This window comes from Lactuca sativa, chromosome 2 (genome assembly GCF_002870075.4).
Source record: "Lactuca sativa cultivar Salinas chromosome 2, Lsat_Salinas_v11, whole genome shotgun sequence".
NCBI classification, from domain to species: Eukaryota; Viridiplantae; Streptophyta; class Magnoliopsida; order Asterales; family Asteraceae; genus Lactuca; species Lactuca sativa.
The window spans coordinates 72,807,418-72,834,782 of record NC_056624.2 but is presented as its reverse complement, the minus strand read 5'-3'; positions in this window follow the sequence as shown (position 1 = coordinate 72,834,782).

Below are 27,365 nucleotides of genomic sequence, written 5' to 3'. Positions count from 1 at the left end.
GCGATTTACACAAACATTATGTCATAATTCCTCCGTAGAAAACAAATGCAAAAAAACTTCAACCTTCCCATCAGTTGGATTAATCGAATAAATGTATGTACTTCTTTGTTAAATCCTTTTAATCTATAAGTTTGATATTGTTTTCAAATTTATATGTTTTACTCATTCGTATGTTTCTTTGTTGAATACTTATAATTTGGATGTATAATGTTGTTTTTGATTTTTTTTTTTGATGTTGTGTTTGGTTCTTGGTTCCATCTTTTTAATCGGTAACTATGATCGTATTTTTGACAACAGTAAACTCAATGTTAAAATTGGATGTTATATATAATGGAATTATGACGTTACATGTGTGTGCATACCTTTGTAAAAAATCAATAGACAAGACAAGAGATGACATGATATAATATAACAGACGGGTTGTACAAAAGACGTGAAAACCCTCATTAGAAAGTTTTCTTATGTCTCCGGTAGTAACAGAATAACAATAAGAAATATACCTTCTCAACAATTGATGTGAGCTTTAAAGTTAAATATAAGCATCTTGTGAATGATGAAAATAGGCTCCCGTATTCTTTGTTCAAAAAGAATCGGTACCATACATGGGCAGGTAAGAACGCACGGTATAATAGAAGTTTGTACTCAACTAGAGTCAGCATTTGACCCTGAAACACCAAAACCACGCCTCAGAATCTTCTGAATAAAAAAAATCAGGTATACTCAAGGACCAAAAATGTAATTTACTCTAAACTTAAGTAAAATATATATATATATATATATATATATATATATATATATATATATATATATATAAATTTTGTTGTTATGCTATATGGTTATTATTTTTGGTTCAAAGGCAAAATGGTCATTTAAAAAAAACTAATAGTTAGGCTGTTAACTTAGGCAATCATAAAAGTTTTATGAAACAGTGAAACAAGGTCCAAAAACTACAACCTGATTCTTTTAGGGACCAAAAGCGACAACTAAACAAAGGGACCAAATATGTAAATTACTAAAAATAAATGAAAAAACTTTTGTTTATACTGATCCCCCTACCCCCCCCCCCCCACACACACACACAGAGTTTTGAGGTCATGGTGGTGGATAGAGCATCATCACTTCTGCCTCTAATTTTCTCTTTGCTTTATAGTAACGAATGTTCTTTGCTACTACTGGATCATTTCTTGCACGTTCAGGATCCATTGATATAATCTCTGTTGTATTTCAAATTCAATAACAAGATTGTAATTACATAATTACTCATTAAAGTTAATAAATTATAAATTTATCTCACTTCCTGCTCATCCAAGTTTTCTCATTGCTATTGCACCAGGAAGCTGATCATATCGCATATTTTTCTAAATAAGAAACACTAATATCAATAAAAAACTATTTAATTTTGTAATAAAGTTGAATTAAAAAATAAGTAAATAAATAAATAAGAAGAGACGAACCTTATATTACCATCATATTTTATGTTTGACCTCATCATCATATTTAAATCCTCCCATAATTTGAGGCATTGTGATTAACCAAAATGCAACAATGCTTGGATCTTTCATGCTATCAATAATATGTTTAAACGCAAAAACAGATGTTTTAAAATATTGAAGTGAGACAATTGTTACAAGAGGAAAATGGGTAGAATCGTAATTGGCATTTACCGTAGTGAATGAATATATGGATAAAATGTTCTATACTTAAACATTGTAGATAAAGATGGAAAATAAAACGCAATGGATTATGAGAAATCACAAATTATAAGAACCAAACCAAGGAACCAACATCGAACAAAAACCCTACTTTCTTTACTTCAAAAAAATCAACGTACCTACACATACTAAAAACCGTAGAACGAATTTCACAAAAAAAAATGTTATTTCATAAGAAAAGGATTCTGAAAAAAAAAGACGGTGGTAAACCGAAGAAGACATATCAAAATCAACAAAAAAACGAAGATATAAACATAAATGATGGACCTGATAAATGATTTATGTCATAGTTATCCCTAAAATAAAAAAGAAGTCATCAATGAATCTTAACATTGTCGATGACAGTGACAACAACTCAGATTAAGGAAAAAAAGACCTGATATTAGAGAAGAAGTGGAAGGGAATGATTAGCTTCGTTGCAGATTTATTGGTTATAGTTTCTTTGTGGGGGGTTTTTTGTGGTTCATTTTGAAGGAACATAAATAAGTTGCTATTTTTTGAAATAAACAATTATATTTCGCAATATAGCTATAAAATAACAATATATTTTGAAAGTACATTGTCAAATGTTGGATTATACTTGTTTAGACCCATTTTCACGCATGGTTGGCTGTATATAATTGTTTTCCGTGTCACAAATAAAAAATGTTTGAAGATACTTATATGTGACAAGCAATGTCATTGAGCTAATAAAACAAAAAAAAATTTTCTATAAAGAGGTCCTTCAACGTTATATATATTTACCTATTTTAGTGTAATTTCTACACATTTCAATAATATCAATAACCCTGTTTTTTATAATTATTTTGTAATATCTATATAAATTTGTATTTTATTTACTAGTTGTGAAACCCGTATTTTATACGGGTTGGATAAAACAAAAAAAATTAAATATGAAGGTTTAAACAAAAATTTATTTAAATTTGAAATTTAAAATTTAAAATTTGAATTTAGAAGGAAACATATTCAATAGTATATGAGTTGCAATATTATAATTTAATTGGTATTTTCAATTAAGGCAATTATTAATTGAGTTGTAAATATTATGTGTTAATTAAGAAAAGATAAACAATGAGAAAATGACAAATGGAAAAAAAAATTATTCAAAAATACCAAAAAATGACATGTGTCCAAGTTAATGAGAAAGTGACATGTGGGAAAATTATTTCCATTTATTAGGAAGGATATATGTGTTCCCCGCGTTTAACGCGAGTCATAATCTAATATATATATATATATATATATATATATATATATATATATATATATATATATATATATATATATATATATATATATATATATGAGACCAAATGTATAATAAATATTAATTTTAACAATTTTATTTCACTTGAAGAAAAAAGTTGTCATTGTGGTGTGAACTAGGTGTCATTAATTCGTCCTTTAGCTAGAAAACTGTTCTTTTGTTTTTTTTTGTATAATTTAGCACATGTTGATTTAAAGATAAATCGAGAAAGTTTGATCAGACTAGTAAATGTTATTTATAGAATGTGGCCCACTTAAAATATTCACACCCTACTTTTTTTTAAATATAATTTATATTTATTTATCTATCACTTTTTTTTCCAAAATTGATAATATATATTCGCATTAAAATCTAATATAATATATCATAATAATTTTATAACATGTAAATCATTAATAGGTTTTGATGTTTATTATTTTATAATATAATTTAAATAAATAATATCTATATTATTAATTTATAGGTTTTTTTTAATTTTTAAAATTAAAAAGCACACAATATTTATATTTATATATAAACTATCAAATGTAATAAATGTAATAAAAGCCACATGTTAATATGTTTCTTTATTTTTTGTTTTAAAATTTTATTTTAAAAAATATTTATTATTTATATTTTAATATATATATATATTTTTTTTAATGAAGCTGTATAATAAACGAGTTTTACATTTGATATAATTATATAGAGAATATTATATAGAAAAATTAACGGAGAGGTAAGCATATAGGTAAAAATTATCATCGTATAACAAAAGTCTAATTCAACAAAATTCAATTTTGTTGGATGGTTTTGTTTTTATTTATTAGGACACTTAGTAGTGTCATTGGTGAAATAAATGTTCGTCGAATTGCAGTAGATTTTTAAAACATATAAAATTAGATAAAATCATAACTGTTTATATATATATATATATATATATATATATATATATATATATAAATTTGTTTTCAAGTATATTTTTAGAGATTTATTAAAAAACTAAAGTTTACGCATACACAAACACATCAAATGCACATGTTAACCATTTCAAGGTTTAGAAGATCCACGTCAACAATGCCAAGTTATTGCCAACTACACTTTCGAATATGTGATGTAACAAACTTCTACATGAATACAATGTACACATGCATTCCTAACGAATCATGTTGATATATCATCTACTATTCAAAACAAAATGGCTCCCCATTGGAACATGAGATCTAGAGATGAAGTCGACAGCAGGGGGTGCGTCCCCCATTCGGCATGATCTAGGACTATTACGACCTTAGTCATGATGGACCTGCAGACCAAGCCCTACCAATGATGGTTAGGTGGACGCGTGATATAGGTGAGCAGGCACAGGTGACTGCCAGACAGATGGATGCAATGAGGGTTGCGGTTGAGCGAGCAGAGAGACTTACTCATGAGGTGGTTAGGGACTACCAGGAGAGACAAACAATGTTGAAGCCCCGAATACGTGCCACTGAGCATCATTTGGCCAGATTTCAGGGTGCATCCACCTCATCATCAACACCACCAGATGTCGTACGCCGCGACTACGACTTGCTCTTTTCACCACCCGTATTGACAGGACTCTCTCTTTTCATGTACTATTGTATGTAGAAGTGATGTGACAACCCGGATTTTTTTTACTTTTAAAGCCCAGTCAGTCAACTAAACTCAGAGTCAGACTCATTCCTGCTATCCTTTAGCATGATTTAGAGTCTGTTTGAGCATTCTGAACCTAGTACACTTAAGGGTTAAGTGATGGGAATTATCTGCTGAAGCCACAGTATAAGATTCAAGCCTTAAACTCCAACATGTGGAGATTACGGCCGTAAACATGGATTTTACGACCGTAAACTCAACCCTGGCCGTGAACTCCCCTTTATAACCTCATATTCTTCAACTTTCTTTCATTATTTCATTCCCAACTCACGAACACTTCCAAATCCTCTCAACTATCATCCAACTTTCACCTTAAATCTTCAAAAGGGTAAGTGTTCTATCCCTTGATTAATTGATACATCTTATTAACTAGCTTCATACATTGATTTCATCCATGAAAATCATGTTTGTTTAGGTCTTCAAGGATCACCAAGAACACCAAGAACACACACTAGTGTTCTTGGCCAAAACCAACCATTTCAAGCTTCTAGATAGTAAGTACACTTCCCTATACTTCATATCTAGTTAGGACTCATGCTTAGAGACTTGAAAACCTCAAGAACACAAGCACAAAAGGAGTTTATGACCAAGCCATCACCCATGGTCGTAAACCCCTTAAAGGGTGCCATTTTGGCCATCAACCCTCCTAGGTGCTAAGCTAGTGACCCATAACCATTCCTTGATGATTGTAGGACCTTAAACTACTCTCATAAACATAAATGGTCGTGATTTTACGGATGTAAACTCCTTTGGGCTGTAAACACATCAAAAGCCTCTTTAGAAGTGGTATTTCTCATATTAGTGTAGAGCAAAAGTCCCTAAAGATTCCCTAACCTTTAAACTTACACTTATACATGAGTGACCATGAGTTTACGGCCGTAAAATTCCTTTGGCTGTAAACACATGGCCGTAAAACCATGTTGGTGTCATTCTACCCTCCTTTGTTGAATCATATGTGATTCCAACACTTGGACAAAGTGTTTCCTAGTCCCGTGAGGTGTTTCCTTGCCTTTGGTTACCCCTAAACCCTATATTGATGCTGATATATGTCATTTAGGACTTATTGTGTCTCAGAACTTCATTCGTGGAACCTCTCATCTTTACACGCGTATTCGTTGAATCACCCACATCAGGTGGGTTCATAGCCCGTAATGAATCTTTTAACTGTTTTAAGTGCTTTAAGGGGGTTGGGGGGATACAATTTGAACACAATTAAAATTGTGTAAGATGTTTGTTATTAACATCTTTCAAAAGATTACTTATGTCTTTTATAAGGGATCAAAACATTTCAAAAACTCTTTTAAAGTTATGTTACTTTTAGTTTGACAAAACTCTATTTTTAAAGTAGAAGCATAACTTAGCAGATAAACGAGTTTTTTTAATAACAAGTGTTGGGTTTTGAGCATTCTAACACTCTTATGGTGTACATGCAACCCTATAAACCTTGGATATATGTTTTCTCTATTATACATGCAAATAAGAACTTTCCAAGGCTTTAATCGTAACTAGCATACTATGAGGTAACTATACTACAAAGACTAGTTAGATGACATACCTTTTGGTGTAGCTTGATGTCTTCAAGCTTTAAGAGCTTAGCCCCAATAGTGTGGAAGCCTCAAATGGAATCACAAATCACCAAAACACCTTGGAAGACCTTAGAGAATATGGATACTTGGTTCTCTCTAGTGAAATTGGCTAGCCCTCTTAGTGTACCTACACTAGTGCCCATTTCACCAACCAAGGACATCTTTATATAGTGTGGAGGATTAGGGTTAAACCCTAATACCCATTACCTTTCATTTCCTAGGATCCATGGGTTAAAGCTCCATGGACTATCCATGAAGACTTAGCTTAACCTAAATGAACTTGGCCCACTACACATATATATCTAAGAGTCCATATTTATTTAGTTCATTTTGATCACTTAATTAATTATAAATTAATTCTTGATCAATACTAATTAAATAATATGATTATATTAATATATTAGAACTTATAATATATTAATATAAATCATAAATATATTATTCTCAAAATACTATCCATATAAATTGCGCCGGTGAAGTGCAACCCAAATGGACCATGCCGGGTCGGGTCAAGTACATACCAAATATAGTTATGGGCTTAGACATTAATCCAATAGTCTCCCACTTAGATAAGTCTAACACTATTATTGAGTATGACTTCAAAACCTAACTAGCAATCGTAGCTCTTAAAGCCGCTGTCGAACTCTGATCTTGTCAACGAACTTGTCCATTAGATAAGGGATCATATATTCCTCCATTCTAGATATCATATGGACTGAGACATGGATTATAATCATTCTCTCTGTCCATTTGTTGTTTCCCGATTTCCGATTCATGATGACTGTCTGATTGAACAAATCAAATCAGTCCTGGCTTGGCCAAGCACTCACATGTATCATCATTAAATCATCGAGGGGCCCACAGATATCGCTTTTATCCCGAAGGTAAAAGGAATGGATAAACTTCAAATCATTTGGCTTGTTCTACTACTTGTTGAATCATACACAAAGGCACGTTTTATAACACCGAGTTACCGAATGCGTTTTCGTGCAATCAATGTACAACCAACTCATAGTAACAACTCATATCTCTAGGTTTGAAGAATATAAGATATTATCGTCTCATGATCACTCGTGATAAAATCCATGAAGTGATTCCAATGAGCGCGGGTTGAATCCAATACTCAGAACTTATGAGCACTCATGAGTGTTGTAGCCCTTTGTCCAAAATCTTAGACCTCTACAAGCCAACCCATGACAGTCTTAATTCATATCTACTTCCAACATATGACCGACTGTGGATGGTTTGAATAACTTAGTCATTCCAAAAGAATAACCTAGTTTATTCTGGAGGTCAAAACATGCAAAGTGAAACACAAGAATAAATGAATCAAATATGGTATCAAACCCTATGAATATAAATAAACACTTTTATTTATCACCATACTGATTACTCATTATTCATTGTTTCGGATTTATCAACTTTATACTTGAATTTAAAACAATAGTTATCCCATGCTCCAAGTATGTAAACTATGTTTTCAAAACACTAGTCATGCCATACACAAAGTATGCATACTATGTTTGTCTATGATCTTTACTTTGTGAAATAGATCAATTGAGCATAACTCCAATGATCATCTTTTCACAGTCGCAAAACCTTACTGCAAATGCAAGAATTCCAAATTCATGCCATTTACTGAAATCTGTTAGATTCTAAATTTATATGCATTGATCCTCTTGTAATGATTTTGCACAAATTCAACCAGACTTGGCAACAATCATTACAGAGTATTCCAACGGAGATCAACTCCTTGGAAACATCCTTCTTTCATTAAGTTTCCTAATCTTACAGATTGAATACTTTCTAACTTTGAACCATTTCCATATTCCATTTAGACTATCAGTTCCCAACAAGAGTTGCCTCTTTTCAGACTATGTCAATATGGTCCTTCCAAAGTCAACACTATACTTCCAACTGTCCTTGAGCAACCAATCCTTGGTAAACCTTAGATTGTCCTCAACAATTGCTTAATCATTTTAGTCATATCCAATTCCTGACCTTTTCCCTTCTTAATGCCCCAGGCATTTGGAAAATTTTGGAAAGGATAAATATAGCACATGTAATCAATCCTATATCCGAAGCATATGGAACACGATCCATGATGTCTCACATAAAGAGTAAAGCAGTGTTTTGCTATAATATTTCCATTTCTATTTGCCAAGTTCTCATAATTCAGATTATGACAAGGAATGCTGTAATCATAATCGAATTTTAGAGCGCAAATAATTAACCCATATATAGAATTTCCTTATGTTGAGCCATTCCAACATGAAATTCATATATATTCTTCACTAAGTATGACTAAAACCTAAAGCTAAGCTTTTAGATTTGAGATGAAGTATAATATCCTCTCCCTTAATTATAGCAAAACAACTTTTTCCCAATTGAGACCTTTTGTTTTTCTATAATTAACATTGCTAACTTGCAACCTTTATCATAATTATCATGCTCCCACTAACATGATGATTAATAGCATAACACTTATGCTCCCACTAGCTTTGACATGTACCCATAAATCAACTGGACTTCTAGAAATCAATACTTTATTGACTTTCTTACCAAAGTTCAGATTTCTGATACTAGATTGCCTTGATAAGACTTTATCAAAATCACACACCTCTCTTAGATAGCTCACAAGTGTGTCTAAACAATTTCAGAACTATGAAAAGGGATACCGTAATCATAGTCTAAATTGTTTAGACCTTTTGCCAATTCTCATAAGTCAATGTTAGTGTGCCGGTTAACCACACACGCTCCACTAACGACTTTGAGAACTACAAAAGTCACAATTGCTATCTACTTAAAATCTACTTAGTGAAAGAGTTTCCTTACCATCATTTTCATGAATTGAAGAGAAACCTTATGACACTTAGATTTTATGGTATATGTGTTCTTATCCACGTGAATTTCTCAAAACCATAATCACAATACTAGGTTAGTGACAAATCCTAACTCATATGGATTGAACTTGTGCAATCTGAACTTCTTGCCACCTAGCAGCTCAAGGGCCTGCCATTGCTTCCAACTAGTTATGAAAACAATTAAGAACATGTAGAACTCAAATGTATAGCCAACTTAACTAGAATGTGCACAGAAATGTCAACAAGATAGGTTATAAATCTCTAGTTGTGTGCTAGTGATGAAATACAAGTTTTTGTTCTTGATTACTTCTTGAAACCCTTTCAGGATCTTTTAGACTCCCACTGTCTCCTTGACCTATAAGACTTTCTTGCCAAATATTCAAGAGATAGTATGGATTCTAACCAAGACAGTCACTTAACACAACTAGCCTTAGGTGATCTTTGTTTTATCCAAAACATCACAACTTACCAATTTCAAATGTACAAGAGTAGAAAACTTTTACTCTTACATTTGACAAGTGTTTTAAACCTTCTTTAAGACATGTCACTGAAGTTACAATGTTAGAGTATAACTCTATGAACTGTTTTCGAATGAAGTATGAATCATCTTCTTGATTTAACCACTTCAACAATTCATAACTCCTCTTCTTAACTCTCATAATGTACTTAGAGGATGAATTGTGATAAGGTCTCAAAATCATTAAGATGATCTTAAAACATGATACTAAAAGGACTCTCCCATCTTTTCAGATTTGAGAAACTTTTATCCTTCTGCCTAATTTGATTCTTCTTATTCATTCTGTCATACATTGAAAATTTTTCCAATGCTTCAGAATTATACTTAAGCTTGTAAGTATAATCATATTTACTAAACCTTAGTAAATCATGACGAATAGTCTTATCCATCTTTTGTGGAGGACTTTGACAAGTGCACAAGAAAGTGTACTTGATCCCTTAGTCCTTCTCTTGACTCACACATCCATGTGAAGAAGCAGTTAGTCTTAATTTTCCAATGCTCGAAAGTTCTCATTCATCATACTATACAACTTGCATGATTCCAAGTTTCTATCCAACTGAAACTTGGGTGATGAGAATCTTTCCTTATTTGGTAAATTTAGACACTACCACAAATGAAAGACTCAAATTCATATTTCCAATATTGCTATCAATGGAATCATATAAACAACATCTTTTTTTTTTCCAAATGCCATTGTAAGGATATTTTTTTTAAAATAAATAAAATTAAAAATATTTTCTTTTATTTTAAAACTTTGCAGAAAAATTAATTCTTACAATGTAGATGTATATGAAAACTTGTTGTCATTTATTCCTAAGCAATCTATCATAACTCTTAAGCACGTGCTCAAAATTCTAATCACCGAACCATGTGGTCGAAATCCATCTTCGCGATCAGAATCACCATATACTTCCTTTAAGTTTCTTTACTTTTCTTTGATTCTTAAAACATCAACATGTGACCCAGCCACATCATGTAATAAGAATCTCCAAGTAGGAACTTAATAGAGTTAGACCATGGACTTTACCTGGAATAAAGTCAAACTTATTGACTTTATCATCCTTAGGTAAGTTTGGCAGCTTCATAACCAAAGCCCCTTCCTTTGGCAATAGAAACATATGGACCCTTAGGTAATAGTACATGGGACTATCTCAGACTTAGCCTTTCTCTTTACCATTTGGTCAACCAAGTTGACTATGGCCAATCCTTTTCCATTTAATCAAATTTGCTTTACTAGTACAATAAATCATTTCTCATTTAGCAGAACCAAGCAAATAGATAGGATCATTAAGGGTCTTGTCATAGTCTATCTCATAGGAGTCCCAAAGGAACTCACTATGTGACTTAGAAAGTGATTGAACCACTAACTTTCTCAAGAATTTGACACCCAACTCTCTCGGCTTGTCAGCATGTGACTTCATATCTAAGATGTGATCACACCTAGACCATGCATTGCCAATAGGGCTTGAGTGACCTTGAACTTGTGGGTTAGGGAGAATAATTGGCGGAGGTGGAGGAAGTGAAGTCCCAATATATTTGGGAAGATCATAGATGTCTGAACTAGACATCTTTTGGGAGATATTCAAGATAGTTAATTTAACGTCCTTAATATAACACCCAATATGAAATATTAAGGCTAGGACCCAACAAACTATTTTATAACTCTGAAGAGGGATGCCGTAATCCAAGCTATAAAATATTTGAAGGTAGGTGAATGACGATTCACCAATTTCCACCATGAAAAACGAAATAATTTATTAGGTTTTAATTGGATTTGAAACTCCTAGATCTTTGAGATTCATTGAACTTTCAATGGCATGTTTCAGTCTCGAGTGTGCCCTTCAGGTTTTGTGACTGGGATGCCGACGATCACAAAACAAGGTGTGAAGTAACCATGCAAATTACTTGGTACCCTTAAGTGTTTACGCCTCAATCGATGTGCCGGTTAACCACACACGCTCCATCAATACTATGATAAACATTAAGTTACCCTTTGCCTACCTTGTTAAATACGATTTAGTGTGCCGGTTAACCACACACGCTCCACTAACCGACTTAAACAAAGTGCAAAGTGTAATTTCATGGATTAGCACCTTATTCACATTTTCCTAAGTAACTAAGATTGAGTATTTATAAAAGGCTTAGTTACTTAGTATTTATCATTAATACTTTTAATGAAGGGAGAATTATAGTCTTTGTCCTACCCGTTCGGCTAACGACCCTCCACCGGTCAAGGAAGCGGTGGGTGAGAGTGGAGACCCATTAAACTGCCATTTTATAGGCAGTAACCTTATACCCCCCTTATAGACCGACTTCGTGAATGAGGCCTACTAACGGTAAGACTGACTTGCTCTTATACATATATAAATATTATTAAATTATAATATTATAAAGTATAAGGGTTGAATTTGAACTCTTTAAAATTCTAAGGGCTTAACTTGGAATTAAAGTATTCATAAAAGAAAACTTTTCAAATTCCAAAACTTGAGGGCAAGTTTCGAAACTATTCAAAACTCTTGGATTTTCATAACTTATGAGTTTTTAATTAAAGTATTAAAACTTTTAATGAAGATACTCTTGGACATCCATAACTTGAGGACAAGTTATGGAGCCATAAAAACTATTTATAAGAAAAGACTCTTCATTTTTTTAATAACCTAAGGCATTTTTATGAGTTTTTAAGATTCATAAATGTGACTTTTTCATATAACTTGAGGACAAGTTACAAAAACACATTTTATGAACAACTTTTAGATTAATTTGGATTGAAAACATCTAACACATATTTTTCATTAATCTAAAAAATAACTCATAAAACAAGGAAACATAAAACTTTTGGTAATCAATAACTTATGGAGTTAAATGTTTGTTTTATGATGAAACTTTTCATGTTCCATAACTTAAGAATAAGTTATGGAATTCTTTAAAACATTAACACCAAATTTTGTAACTCCATAAAAACTTTGAATCAACTTTTTTTGTAAACCTTTTCATATCCATAACTTAAGGAGGTTTCAAAAAACTCTTTAGCTCAAACTTTTAAAACTAATAAAATAATCATATAATTTTATCTTTTACTAAATTTGACCTAATTCAACTCATATAGAAAATGATTCAAATTTTACAAATAATTAGTTTATCACAAAAACAAGTAATTATCTTAAAATTTGACAAACGTCATGTTTTTTTCTTTTTTTGTTTTCAACTTTGAAAATAAAACATATGCATTAATATAACAGAAAACAACCCATGGCTCTGATACCACTGTTGGGTTTTGAGCATTCTAACACTCCTATGGTGTGCATGCAACCCTATAAACCTTGGATCTATGTTTTCTCTATTATACATGCAAATAAGAATTTTCCAAGGCTTTAATCCTAACTAGCATACTATGAGGTAACTATACTACAAAGACTAGTTAGATGACATACCTTTTGGTGTAGCTTGATGTCTTCAAGCTTTAAGAGCTTAGCCCCAATAGTGTGGAAGCCTCAAATGGAATCACAAATCACCAAAACACCTTGGAAGACCTTAGAGAATATGGATACTTGGTTCTCTCTATTGAAATTGGCTAGCCCTCTTAGTGTACCCACACTAGTGCCCGTTTCACCAACCAAGGACATCTTTATATAGTATGGAGGATTAGGGTTAAACCCTAATACCCATGACCTTTCATTTCCTAGGATCCATGGGTTAAAGCTCCATGGACTATCCATGAAGACTTAGCCCAGCCTAAATGAACTTGGCCCACTACACATATATATCTAAGAGTCCATATTTAATTAGTTCATTTTGATCACTTAATTAATTATAAATTAATTCTTGATCAATACTAATTAAATAAAATGGTTATATTAATATATTAGAACTTATAATATATGAATATAAATCATAAATATACTATTATCAAAATACTATCCATATAAATTGTGCCGGTGAAGTGCAACCCAAATGGACCATGCCGGGTCGGGTCAATTACATACCAAATATAGTTATGGATTTAGACATTAATCCAACAACAAGTTCAAGTAAAACGTTAGTAAACTATAATAGGTATAGTTTAGGAAGATACTATTCATTACTTCTAGTACACTGAAGCATACAAAGAGTCAGTACATACATAAGTCAGAACATACAATAAGAGAAACAGAGAGAACATACTATACACTCGTACTTACAGTTCATACATACTATACACTGTACGGACAGAACATACTGTACACATATTAGAATGCTACAACATGAAGTAAGATACTACTTCTTTGGCATAGTCGTCAACGACTGTGTCATAGTTGGCAACCAGAGAATCCTGGAGGGATAATATGAATTTGTGTATGGATCTACAGTGGATTAACCATCCCACGCCTTGCTGCTAGCTACAGTGGGACCTATAGGTCTACAGGTGACAAAATAGATCTATACTGGACTGACTATCCTACACCTTGCTGCTAGCTACAGTGGGACCTACCGGTCTACAGGTGACAAATGTCATTACTGTTCGGCATATTACAACGTTGTGTTTATACTAAGTAAATAAATATGATTACAATCATATCACATCTTGCCTTAATCATTAATGGATCTAAGGTGGTTTGTACAATAGTAGTCACTATATACAGTACTAAAACACTTACATTTTCTCATTCCTTTCATAAAGTGACATTGCCACTTGAAAGTCAAATACAAACTATTTTCGAGTTAAGATACTTATAAACTTGGGAAATCTTACATTTTACATAGATACATAAAATTTTGATGCCTTCGTAGAAGGCTACTTTTAGTATAAAAAGGGACCATAATGCTAACCTTATGATACCTTAATGTATATATCAAAGGATATATATATATATATATATATATATATATATATATATATATATCAATCGGATCCGACAGATAATAGGATAGGTGCTCTCCGCTTCACTTCCTGTTCCTTGTTTGGTTGTGGGCTTGGAATGGATTCACCCAGTCTATCATCTATTCGATTCTATATATATATATATATATATATATATATATATATATATATATATATATATATGTTACGTATACATTAAGTCATCATAAGGGTACCAAGTATAGGTCAAGTCATAGGACACAAAGTCAATTCACAACTTTCTAGTTCCAATCATACTTTTCAAATTAGAACTTTTGGTATTTAAAACTAGAAACTTCCCAATAAAGGGTTTAATCCATTTTAATAAACCAGTATAAACTTAAAGGACCTTTAGTGATTAAATCTATAATACCTTAGTTTATACATCATCGTTATATATCATTAATACCCAATTGGTAGTTGGATGTGTGCTTTCCGCTTTACTTCGTGTTCCTTGTTTGGTTGTGGGCTTAGGGTAGATTCACTCAATTAACTATCTAATATTCGAGATTAGATTATATATAGCCAGTATAAACTAAGTAATTATATAAGTAATCACGGTGGTCACCATTTTTTAATAAGAAAGAAGGGTTTTCTTAAAGAATCTTTCCATCAAATATAAATGAACTATTACAATTAACTCCATGAGTAGCAAGTGAATGCACCAAGGTTATATACAACAATGATCAAACAAACAATGGGATGTGTGTTTTCAGCCTTAGGGCATATATGCACAATCAATTGTTTGTTTACTCTGAGTCTTATATAAATTGTATCCATTTAGTACTCATAGAAAGGATTGTAGAGCCATTTTTGCTTATCTTTCATTAAAGTAGGAAATATAGGACTTTCTAGAGGAAAAGGTGAACTTTTCTAAACAAAGCTTACAACTTACTACATTTTTCAACTACATTTTACAACAACTTTCCACAACGTACTTAATTGCTGATAAAATCATTCAAATAACTTGTATTCTCAGGTGACTATTAGACATGTACTCGTGCTGGGAACTCAGAAGTTGGAGCATAGTAGCTTCAAGTCTTGTTTTGTTATTTTTTCATATATTCTATGTTTTGTGAACACACACATTATAAACACTTTCTTTCTAATGAAATGGTTGTTTATTACTTGCTTACTATGATACATGTCTTGCGATAGTAAACATGTCGCCCTACACCCCCGAACGTTTCCGCCGTTCCGGTTTTGGGGTGTGACAGATTGGTATCAGAGCATCGTTTAGAGTGAACTAAGTATATCAACTGATAAAAGATATACAACCATAAATACAATGCGGCTTAAGTGCTCTGGATAATAATATATGTTAAGAATATAACAATAAGTTATAAAAATATACCTACATGCATATACATGTAGAACAAGTATCACAAGAAGAACAAAATTAAAGTATTTAAAGGTTGAACACTGTCGTCAAACCCGAATAGTTATGTAATCATAGCTAGGATCAATATAGCCTGATCAACTATATTCATTCGAGATGTGACCGACATGTATTTTGGAGCGATGTGGTGTTGCAACAGTCTTAAAACTTACCTAAACACCAATCTAGAGAATGCTAGATCAAGTACATAGATTTAGAGTACTATAGGAGTATTTTAGGCACTATATAAACAACTTACATGATAACTTAAAAGACCATTATGGATAGGTCTGTAATCTTACAATGTATACTCCCAAGGTTTTATATAATTTAGATCTTATAGACTTAGAAATTGTGATTTATGCTTCGCTACCATTCCTTATTAAGTTGCGGTTTTGGAGTCGGATCATTTATTCGAAGGTCTATCTAATCTGAAATTATATACAACTTGTATACATTGTATAATTATAGCATGACTATGTAAGGATCACCCCATAAAGTTACCTTAAATCTCATAGATTCTTTAGTCACATTCATTCTTGCACGAAAAACCCAGGAAGATGTAACCACTTCCTCATCATATACAACAGAGGAGTCAAGGAGGAACAAGAGAAAGTTCATGAGAAGTTTTTAAAGAAGGATCAACCGAAGTAACCAAAACGTCTGACACGTCACACTAATAAATAATAATCTTGTTAACTTAATGAGCGTGTGGAGACACTGCTCACATTATGTGTTAGGATTATTTTCTTACATGCAATTGGTAACAGTTATTCAAGAAATAGATGTTCATTCGAGGATAGCCATTTCAAATTCATAGATTTTATTAGGTATAGACTCTTCTGTGAATTGTTCGTAGAACCCTGTGGAAGTCAAGACCCGATACACTCAAAACTAGGATAACCTTGTCATTTTAGCCTTAGGATTACGTCCATTTCTCTAGACTTATTTTATCTCATCTTTGTATTCTTTTAGCAAAGATGCCTCCTCGCAGATCAACAAGACGCACTATTCCGATAACTCCAACACCTTCTCCATAAATCGATGCGGCAACTCTAAATGCTGTAGCAGCTGTGGCTGTGGCAACATCCATGGCTCAATATCATCCTACCAGTTCCAGCGGAGGTGGATCACCTGTTCATGCTACTCAAAGTGAGGTCCTTGTGCGCTTGAGGGAGTGTTCCTACAAGGATTTCATCAACCGCAAACCCTTTCCTTTAATGGAAATGGTGGAGACATCGCTCTGATGCGATGGTTCGAGAAAACAGATTCGGTCTTCAAAATCTGTTCATGCCCAGAACGGAGAAAAGTGAAGTTTGTTGCCTGCACCTTCTCCAACAAATCCTTAACATGGTGCAACAGCCTTGTTAAGTCACTGACCCTATCAGTGGCTAACTCAATAGGATGGGAAAGACTAAAAGAGTTAATGCTGGAAGAGTACTGCCCACGGGGAGAGGTGCAAAAGCTGAAACAAGAACTATGGGAGCTCAAGATGGTCGGCTCAGATATAGTGGCCTACACTGACAGGTTTAGTGACCTGGCAGCACTATGCCCCGGGATGGTTACCCCGGAGAGCAAGAAAATAGAACGATACGTTTGGGGTCTGACTGCCCCGACCCAAGGAAATGTACTATCTTCTAACCCAACCACATTTAATAGTGCCAAACGCGTGGCCCAGCGACTCATTGACCATGGAGTCCGCCATGGTGTAGAAGTCCTCGCTCCCGAGCCATCAAAGGGAAATGACTACAAACAGAAGTTGGGAAACAAGGGGAAAAAGAAGCGAACGACACAGGAATGCCTGCAAGAGCAACAAGCAAGTACTATGTACGCCGCTACAACGCTAGCTGCTCAAACACCTACCAGTCAATATGCTGGAACCCTCCCGAAGTGTGGAAAGTGCAACTATCACAACACCGGAGTATGCCGGGAAATGCAGTGTTTGAACTACCACAGAAAGGGACACACAGTCCGTTTCTGCAGGGCACCGGCTCAACCGATCTCCCAAGTCCCCGGAGTTGAAGAAAACCAAACTTGCTATGGCTGTGGTGAGACCGGACACTATCAGAGGGACTGCCCAATAACAAGGAACTCAGGCACGGATGGACGCATTCTGATGATCACCGCCTGAGAGTCAATGTAACATCGTGAATTTTCAAAATACTTTTTCGCAAATATAAAAACATTTCTCATTTAATTTCATGAAACATTAAGTTTTAAATTCCAATCCATATCATACAAATCCCAAGATCACATAAATATATCAAAAGTCCCCTGCATGTGTACAGATCAAGCCGGCGCCTTCCCACGGTCATCGCTAGTACCTGAAACAACAACACTAACACTGTATGCACGAAGCTTAGTGAGTTCCCCAAAATACCACACATAAAACACATATTAGCCACTTGAGGCTATAACTCTATGGGTCCGTGCACCTAACTCTGTGAACCCTCAGGTTCTAACTCTAGGAACCTTCCGGTTCCAACTCTTTAGACATGCACAACATATATCACATAGAAATAATGCAGTACAACATATAACATACATAACATACAAATACTCTGTCACATAACTCTGGTTACCTACTCAAGGTAAAGTATAGTGAGAAGACTCACCTCGCGTATCTCGGTATCTCACGAATCCTGGAAATCCCCCGTGCTCGATCCTCCGAGCTCTAATCCTGCTATAACATCATATGTCTCTAATTAACACTTTTTACCTCTAAGGCTCACTATCCCTACAAAGGCAACACAGATCAACTCTGGTCAACGGTCAACGGTCAACTTGCCCGGACTCAGCGAGTACACAAGGGCAACTCGGCGAGTCTAGACATTTTCACCAACTCTCTAGGATTCCCTTTTTAAACGTCGAGTACTCCCCCTGACTCGACGAGTTCCACCAGGCAGAATCGCGGGGCCACCCCGACTCAACTCGCCGAGTCCCAAGAACAACTCGGCGAGTCCCAGCTCGACTCAGTCCACTTGACCACCCTTCCTAACTCGCCCTGACTCACTGAGTCAACCCATGACTCGACTGGACCACTCACTGGCCGATCTAAGGGCAATCTTCAAGCTACTCGCCGAGTCTGCTCATCGGACTCGGCAAGCCCATGCAATGCAATCACTCAAACTCGTTTCTAAGGTCGGATCTGTTCCATCAATTCATAGATCTGGCGTTCCTAGACTGATTCACCACGTAAAGCCCCTATCTTGGTGTACATAACACACCACATGGCTCATAAATAGCGATTTGACCTAAGGCATAAGGATGCCAATCCAAAACCTCCATTGATTCCCAAAAAGCTTGGGCAAAGGGACACTCTGGACCTCCAAGGGTCCAGATCTATGGTCTAAATCGCTTAAGGGACCAAAGGAGCACTAGATCTAGCCACAAAAGGGTTCAATAAACCCTAAATCAATGTAAACATCAACATAGAAGAGGATAGCTCGAAGGTATTACCACAATGGTGATGCTCTGGACTCCAAACTCTCAGAAGATGGTTCCTCTTGCTTTCCCTTTAGCTGATTTTCCCTTTCCTTGCAAAATGACACCCTCAAGATCACTAATGGCCTCCTACTTTGCTCCAAACGCTCACACTCGATTAGGGTTTCACTCAAGGGACTGGTGAGCACAAATGACGGCCATAAGGCCTTTTAAATAGGTCCGAAACCCGAGAAATTAGGGTTTCATTAAACAGTGCAGACTCGTCGAGTCCATATCCTGGACTCGCCGAGTCCAGGCGAATCCCGCGTCCAGAATCGTGATCCTACTCGGCGAGTCTGAGCTCCAACTCGCCGAGTCCCCTCTCAAAACACCAAAAATTGAAAGCATAAAAGATACCTGGGAATTCGGGCTGTTACAGTCAACCCCAGAGTCGCCTTCTAGCAGCGGTACGTTTTCGACTTAGTAATTGCTTTAAAATAAAATTAATCTATATTTATATATAGGATTAAAACTTGGGGAGAAAACTTGAAAGTGATTATAACAACTCACATATTAAAATAGAGCACGGTATTCAAGAAAACTAAAAGATCCGTTTAGAGAAGCTATGATGGCTTAGCATATACATCAGAGTTGAGCATGACTAAGATGTTGCAGACTTAGAGTAGTGATTCCGCCTTAATTCCTGTTCCTTATTTGGTTGTAGATTTGAAGTAGAGTTACTCAGTCGACTGTCATATCCATCTTAATTGTTTATCACTTGTATATGACGAGCGATCGTAGTGGTACCGAGGGGGATCATGATATAAAGTATCATCACCAGTTATCAAAGCACTTTCAAGTGTATGTATGTGTACCTAACGGTACGATACGTAAGTTCATTAAGATCAAAAGGAAAATAGAAAGAACTATCGAACACACTAGGAGTACATTGTCGAACACACTAGGAGTACATTGTCGAAAACACTAGGGATACATCACTATATAACAAACGTTCTTTCAAATTGGCCAAAACTTTGTTCAGCAAAGAGTTCGTTACTATCATTCGTCATGAGTTGGCGTGGTCCTCACCATACTAAGTTCATATGTTTCTATCGCATCGATCGTCAAGTTCTCAAAACCTTCGTCATTCGTATCGACTGTCCAACCTAAAACTTCAGTTTTATCTATTGTATACTAAGCCCCAAAGTACTCATGCGAAGGGTACTTTGTCCTCCGAAGCGTTATCATCAGATGTCCACAGGCCGTCACAACATACCAAGTTCGAGCATGGAGGCTAAGGAAGAATACAGTTAACCTATCACTATTCAGTGTATACGCAAGGGTGGTATATGATTATTATTACGCAGATCTAGTACGTGTGTTTCCGCCTAATCTCATGTTCCTTGTTTTGTTGTGGATCTGGGGCAGATTCGTACATCCGACCGTCTTACTAATCCTAATTATATACGACTTGTATACACAAGGTAATGATAGATGGACCAAGTACGAATCCTATCTTGAACAAAAGGGCAAAGTTGCCAGGTCTACGAGTAGGTATTCTACCAATCAGAGGAGCGCAAGCCTAGCAGTAATTCTAAGAAAGCTAATTTCGGGACGAAATTCCATCTAACAGGGGGATGATGTGACAACTTAAATTTTTTTTACTTTGAAAGCCCAGTCAGTCAACTCAACTTAGAGTCAGACTCATTCCTGCTATCCTTAAGCACGATTTAGAGTCTGTTTGAGTGTTCTGAACCTAGTACACTTAAGGGTTAAGTGTTGGGAATTATCTGCTGAAGCCACAGTACAAGATTCAAGCCTTAAACTACAACATGTGGAGTTTACGACCGTAAACATGGAGTTTACGACCGTAAACTCAACCCTGTCCTTGAACTCCCCTTTATAACCTCATATTCTTCAATTTTCTTTCATTATTTCATCCCCAACTCAAGAACACTTCGAAATCCTCTCAACTATCATCCAACTTTCACCTTAAATCTTCAAAAGTGTAAGTGTTCTATCCCTTGAGTAGTTGATACATCTTATTGACTAGCTTCATACATTGATTGCATCCATGAAAATCATGTTTGTTTAGATCTTCAAGTTTCACCAAGAACACACACTAGTGTTCTTGGCCAAAACCGACCATTTCAAGCTTCTAGATAGTAAGTACTCTTCCCTATACTTCATATCTAGTTAGGAATCATGCTTAGAGACTTGAAAACATCAAGAACACAAGGGTGCCTTTTTGGCCATCAACCCTCCTAGGTGCAAAGCTAGTGGCCCAGAACCCTTCCTTGATGATTGTAGGACCTTAAACTACTCTCATAAACATAAATGGTCATGATTTTACAGCTGTAAACTCCTTTGGGCCATAAACTCATCAAAAGCCTCTTTAGAAGTGGTATTTCTCATACTACTGTAAAGCAAAAGTCCCTAAAGATTCCCTAACCTTCAAACTTATAGTTATACATGAGTGAGCATGAGTTTACGGCCGTAAACTCCCTTTGGCCGTAAACACATGGCCGTAAAACCATGTCGGTGTCATTCTACTCTCCTTTTTTGAATCATATGTGATTCCAACACTTGGACAAAGTGTTTCCTAGTCCCATGAGGTGTTTCCTTGCCTTTGGTTACCCCTAAACCCTATATTGATGTTGATATATGTCATTTAGGACTTATTGTGTCTCAGAACTTCTTTCGTGGAACCTCTCATCCTTACGCGCGTATTCGTTGAATCACCCACATCAGGTGAGTTCATAGCCCGTAATGTATCTTTTAAATCTTGTAAGTGCTTTAAGGGGGTCAGGGGAATACAAGTTGAACACAATTAAAATTGTGTAAAATGTTTGTTATTAACATCTTTCAAAAGATTACTTATGTCTTTTATAGGGGATCAAAACATTTCAAAAACTCTTTTAAAGTTATGTTACTTTTAGTTTGACAAAACTCTATTTTTTAAGTAGAAGCATAAATTAGCAGATAAACGAGTCTTTTCAATAACCACTTCAAGTAAATCGTTAGTAAACTATAATAGGTATAATTTAGGACGATACTATTCATTACATCTAGTACACTGAAGCATAAAAAGAGTTAGTACATACATAAGTCAGAACATACAACAAGAGAAACATAGTGAACATACTATACACTCGTACTTACAGTTCATACATACTATATACTGTACGGACAAAACATATTGTACACATATTACAATGCTACAACATGAAGTAAGATACTACTTCTTTGGCATGGTCGTCAACGGCTGATTCGTAGTTGGCAACCAGAGACTCCTGGAGGGAGAATATGAATTTGTGTATGGATCTACAGTGGATTAACCATCCCACGCCTTACTGCTAGCTACAGTGGGACCAGTAGGTCTACAGGTGACAAAATAGATCTATACTGGACTGACTATCCTACACCTTGCTGCTAGCTACAGTGGGACCTACAGGTCTATGGGTGAAAAATGTCATTACTGTTCGGCGTATTACAACATCGTGTTTATACTAATTCAATCAATATGAGTACAATCATATTACATCTTACCTTAATAATTAATGGATATAAGGTGGTTAGTACAATAGTAGTCACTATATCGAATACTACAATACTTACATTTTCTCATTCCTTTCATAAAGTGACATTGCCTCTTGAAAGTTAAATACAAACTATTTTCGAGTTAAGATAGTTATAAGCTAGGGAAAACTTACATTTTACATACATACATAAAATTTTGATGCCTTGGTAGAAGGCTAGGTTTATTATAAAAAGGGGACCATAATTTTAACCTTATGATTCCTTAATGTATACATCAAAGGATATATATATATATATATATATATACATATATATACATATATATATATATATATACATATATATATATATATATATATATATATATCAATAGGATGGGTGCTCTCCGCTTCACTTCCTGTTCCTTGTTTGGTTGTGGTCTTGGAACGGATCCACCCAGTCTATCATCTATTCGATTATATATATATATATATATATATATATATATATATATATATACATATATATATATATATATATATATATATATATATATATGTTTCGTATACTCTAAGTCATCATAAGGGTACCAAGTATGGGTCAAGTTGTGACAACCCGAAGATTCGTTCCCTCATTGTAACCCGTTCCGTTAATAAAATTCGTCGTTTATGAATTGTTTCTGTTTCGTTTCTAAATTAAGTCATTAATTTTGAGTTTGCTATTATGACTTAATGGGTGTCCAAATACATAGGAAACTCATGATAACGCCTCATTTTAGTAATCGAAGAATTTTTAGATTCGACCATATTCGGTAACGGAAACTTAATCGGGTGCGGCCAAAAGCCTCGTCTAACGTCAGTATCGGGTAGAATTCCACCGTGTCCCAAACTTGATTCATATTTAAAGGTCAAATGGCTTCCATTTGAAGCTTTTTCACCCTCTCTTACTACTCTCTCTCTCTCTCTCTCTACAACTCAATCCTAGGTCTAAAATCATCCAAATCAAGCTCCTAATCGTCAAGGTAACAATCCTAGCTCATAGTATAACCTCTTTAGCTTTCAAATCCATGTTCAAACCGTGAATTAGGGCCATTAACATGTGTTTACAGCCCTGGAACACTCATAGATCGTAAATACACATAAAATGGGTTTTGGAGCCCAAAAACCCTCCTAAATCACTTTTGGAGCTTGGAAACGACTTAAGGACTTATTGGAATGGACTTGGAACACATTGAACTCAACATGTAGGGGATAAACATGAGTTTACGGCCATAGAACATGCTTGGACCGTAAACACCATTTCATGGGCAGTAAACTCATTTTCAGGTGTTAAGATGCCACTTAAACACCTCCTCAGCCTTGGATTAAGGTCTAGAAGCAACCACAACCGAGTTTCGATCCTTAAACTTGATGAAAACCACCCCCATAGGAGATTATGACCGTAAACCCCCTAAGGATAGGTTCCTGGGCCGTAAACTCCTATACCTTAGTCAAATGATGCCCTAAATCCATTCCATGGCTTGTAAAATTAGTTTGAATTACATGTGATTGATCTAGGACCACCAAATCATGAAAGGAAAGCGTATATAGGAGCTTACAGCCGTAAACTCCTAGTTTACTGCCGTAAACTCTATTTGGTAGTCCCTTTGGTGGTTTAATCCATCCCTATGCCCTAGATTTAATCCTAGCAACATTCCTTTAGTGATGTTTGACCCTTGAGCACCTTTGAACACATCACCCATGAGTTCATGGCCGTTCTCTGGCCGTAAACTCATGTTTATCTGGCCATAAACTCATGTTTAATCCTAGAAACATTCCTTTAGTGATGTTAGGGCTGAAAACTCCCTTAGGAGTTTACTCTTGAAGAGCGAACTCCATATCTAGGCCCTGTACGTCCATACATGTCACCCGGGTCACTCCGAACACTTCATTTGAAGTGTTTTTGCGTCTTGGAGTGTATATTCATATCTAATTAGTGGTTCAAAATCTAATTAGATACAATTGTGTATTATCATATTACATAGGAACCTCGCGCGTTATCAAGCCCCGAAATGACACTTAGCTTCCAAACCGACACATTTTCCCGTCTTGTGAGTTCATACCCCAACACTTTTTCTGTGTTTTAAATGTTTTCAAGGGGGGGGGGGGAATACAAGAAAAGTACAAGGAATTCTTGTACTCAAAAGTTATTATTTCATGTGTTTTGTTCATATTTCGTATGCTTTTAACACTGGAAATCGTATCAAACAACCATTTTAAACTTGTAGAACTTGTTATCATATTATTTGTGAAACACGTTATAAAATGTTATGTTTTATATTTCACAAATGATTTTCCACATTATAACAGTTAAAAGCATTAACCTTAGAACTTAGAACTTGAAACGTCCTTGGTAACACTCCCCCGAGATTCGAGAGTGAATGACACGTCCTTGATAACACTCCCCTAGATACAAGAGTGAAGGACCAATAAACATAGTATTTACGTATTATTACTTTTAAAATGTCCTTGGTAACACACCCCTAGATACGAGAGTGAAGGACTGTTTTTATAATTCATTAATCTTATGATTGAAGACACGTGCTTGGTAACACTCCCCCTAGATATGAGAGTGTAGGACTACCCATGTAACCCGAATCTCCTGGAGGGAGAACGTGACTTGAGTGTATAAATCCATACGGGATTGACTATCCCACACCTGGCTGCTAGCTACAGTCGAACCGGAAGGTTCAAGGGTGACAAAAGTCATAAAACGATACGGGCCCAGTTCCGAGCCCTATCTGGTCTTTAGTATGGTTATAGAACTCGCAATCTAGATTTATGAAAACTTTGTTACTTTCTATTAGTTTTATATATGTGTTAAAACTAATGCACTTTACAAGGATAACCAGGTTTTCAGAACGTAACTTTTGCAGTAACCAAACTTTCAAGAAAATAAGGGTTTTTCCTGGGATAACTGAACTGTTCATAACAAAACTTGTGTAACGTACGGATAACTAAACTTTACTTATAAGAAATTATGGGATTTTCTTGGATTCGTAACTTTTTCAGAAAACCGAAAGGAAACTTGTTCATTTTCAGAAAACAAAATCGCTTATGAACTCACCAGCTTTATGCTGATTTTCAAACTGCTTGTATTCTCAGGTCCACATTAGACAGGTACCCAACGATCCTTTTGGCGAAGACAGAGTACGTAGAAGACACGTCTTTACTTTTGTTCATATATACATATGTATAACACTTGTAACACTTTAGTTTCAAACAAATGTAAATTTTCATTTGTAATTTAATGGTTGTTTACTTTGCTTACTATGTACATTGGTTGTGATACTTAACATTACATCACCTCCGCCCCGAAACGATTTCGCCTTCGGTTTCGGGGTGTGACAGATTGGTATCAGAGCCCTTGTTTATAGTGAACTAAGTATACCAAACCTTACATGGTATAAGACTATAAACACTAAGGGGCATAAGTGCTCTGAACTAAAAGTATACTTTAAAATATAAGTATTTTCAAAAGTATACAAGTATACCCAACTGTCGGAATCCGTAACTACAAGTAGAACAAAACATAAGTAAATCGGTGTTGTATGCTGCGGTTAAACCTGGGCAGTTATGTAGTCGTGTCTAGGGTCAATATAGCTTGTTCAACTATATTCATTCGAGAGACGGCCAACATGTGCTTGGGAGTGACTGTGGTATGCAGCATGCCTAAAACATACCTAATACCCCAAACATCGAGCCATCGTTGCAGCGAATCATGAAATACTATGGGAGTATTTCTTGAGCCAATCTGTTGTAGAAATTCTCATTCAAGCGTTGCTCTTTGATCATTCCTTTAGCGATAATTTATCTGCTTTGATAACTCTTTCCTGCTTTATCGCTTAATTGAAATCTATATCTGTCATATCTCTTGGTTGAATTCAGAGGACTTACCATCCTCTCTTTCCTGATCTTTTTAGATCAAGATGCGTCCAAGAAAGAGACCCAGCTTAAAGACCAACAACCCTCCACCACCACCTCCTCCGGAATTCGATCCCGTGATGTTCCAGGCAACTGTTACTGCTGCGGTAGCAGCTACCATGTCTCAAATGAACCCCGGTGGCTCTGGTGGTTCAGGAGGTGGTACCCAAACTCAAAATCAAGAAGGCAGTCAGGGACACCGGAAGGAGTGTTCCTACAAAGATTTCATGAACGCAAAACCTACATCCTTCGATGGCACCGGAGGTGTCATTTCCCTTACCCGATGGTTTGAGAAAATCGAATCTATCTTTGAAATCTGTGCCTGTTCTGAATCCGATAAGGTGAAGTTCGTCGCCTGCACTTTCACCGATAAAGCCCTAACTTGGTGGAATGGCCGAGTCAAATCCCTAACCCTACCAGTAGCCAATGCTATAGGTTGGGAGGCCATGAAGGAACTTCTTCTAGTTGAGTACTGCCCTCGAGGCGAAATGCAGAAGCTGGAGCATGAACTCTGGAACCTGAAGATGAAGGGTTCCGATATTGCCGCTTACACTTCTAGATTCGATGATCTAGCGCTTCTTTGTCCGGGAATGGTTACCCCGGAAAACAAA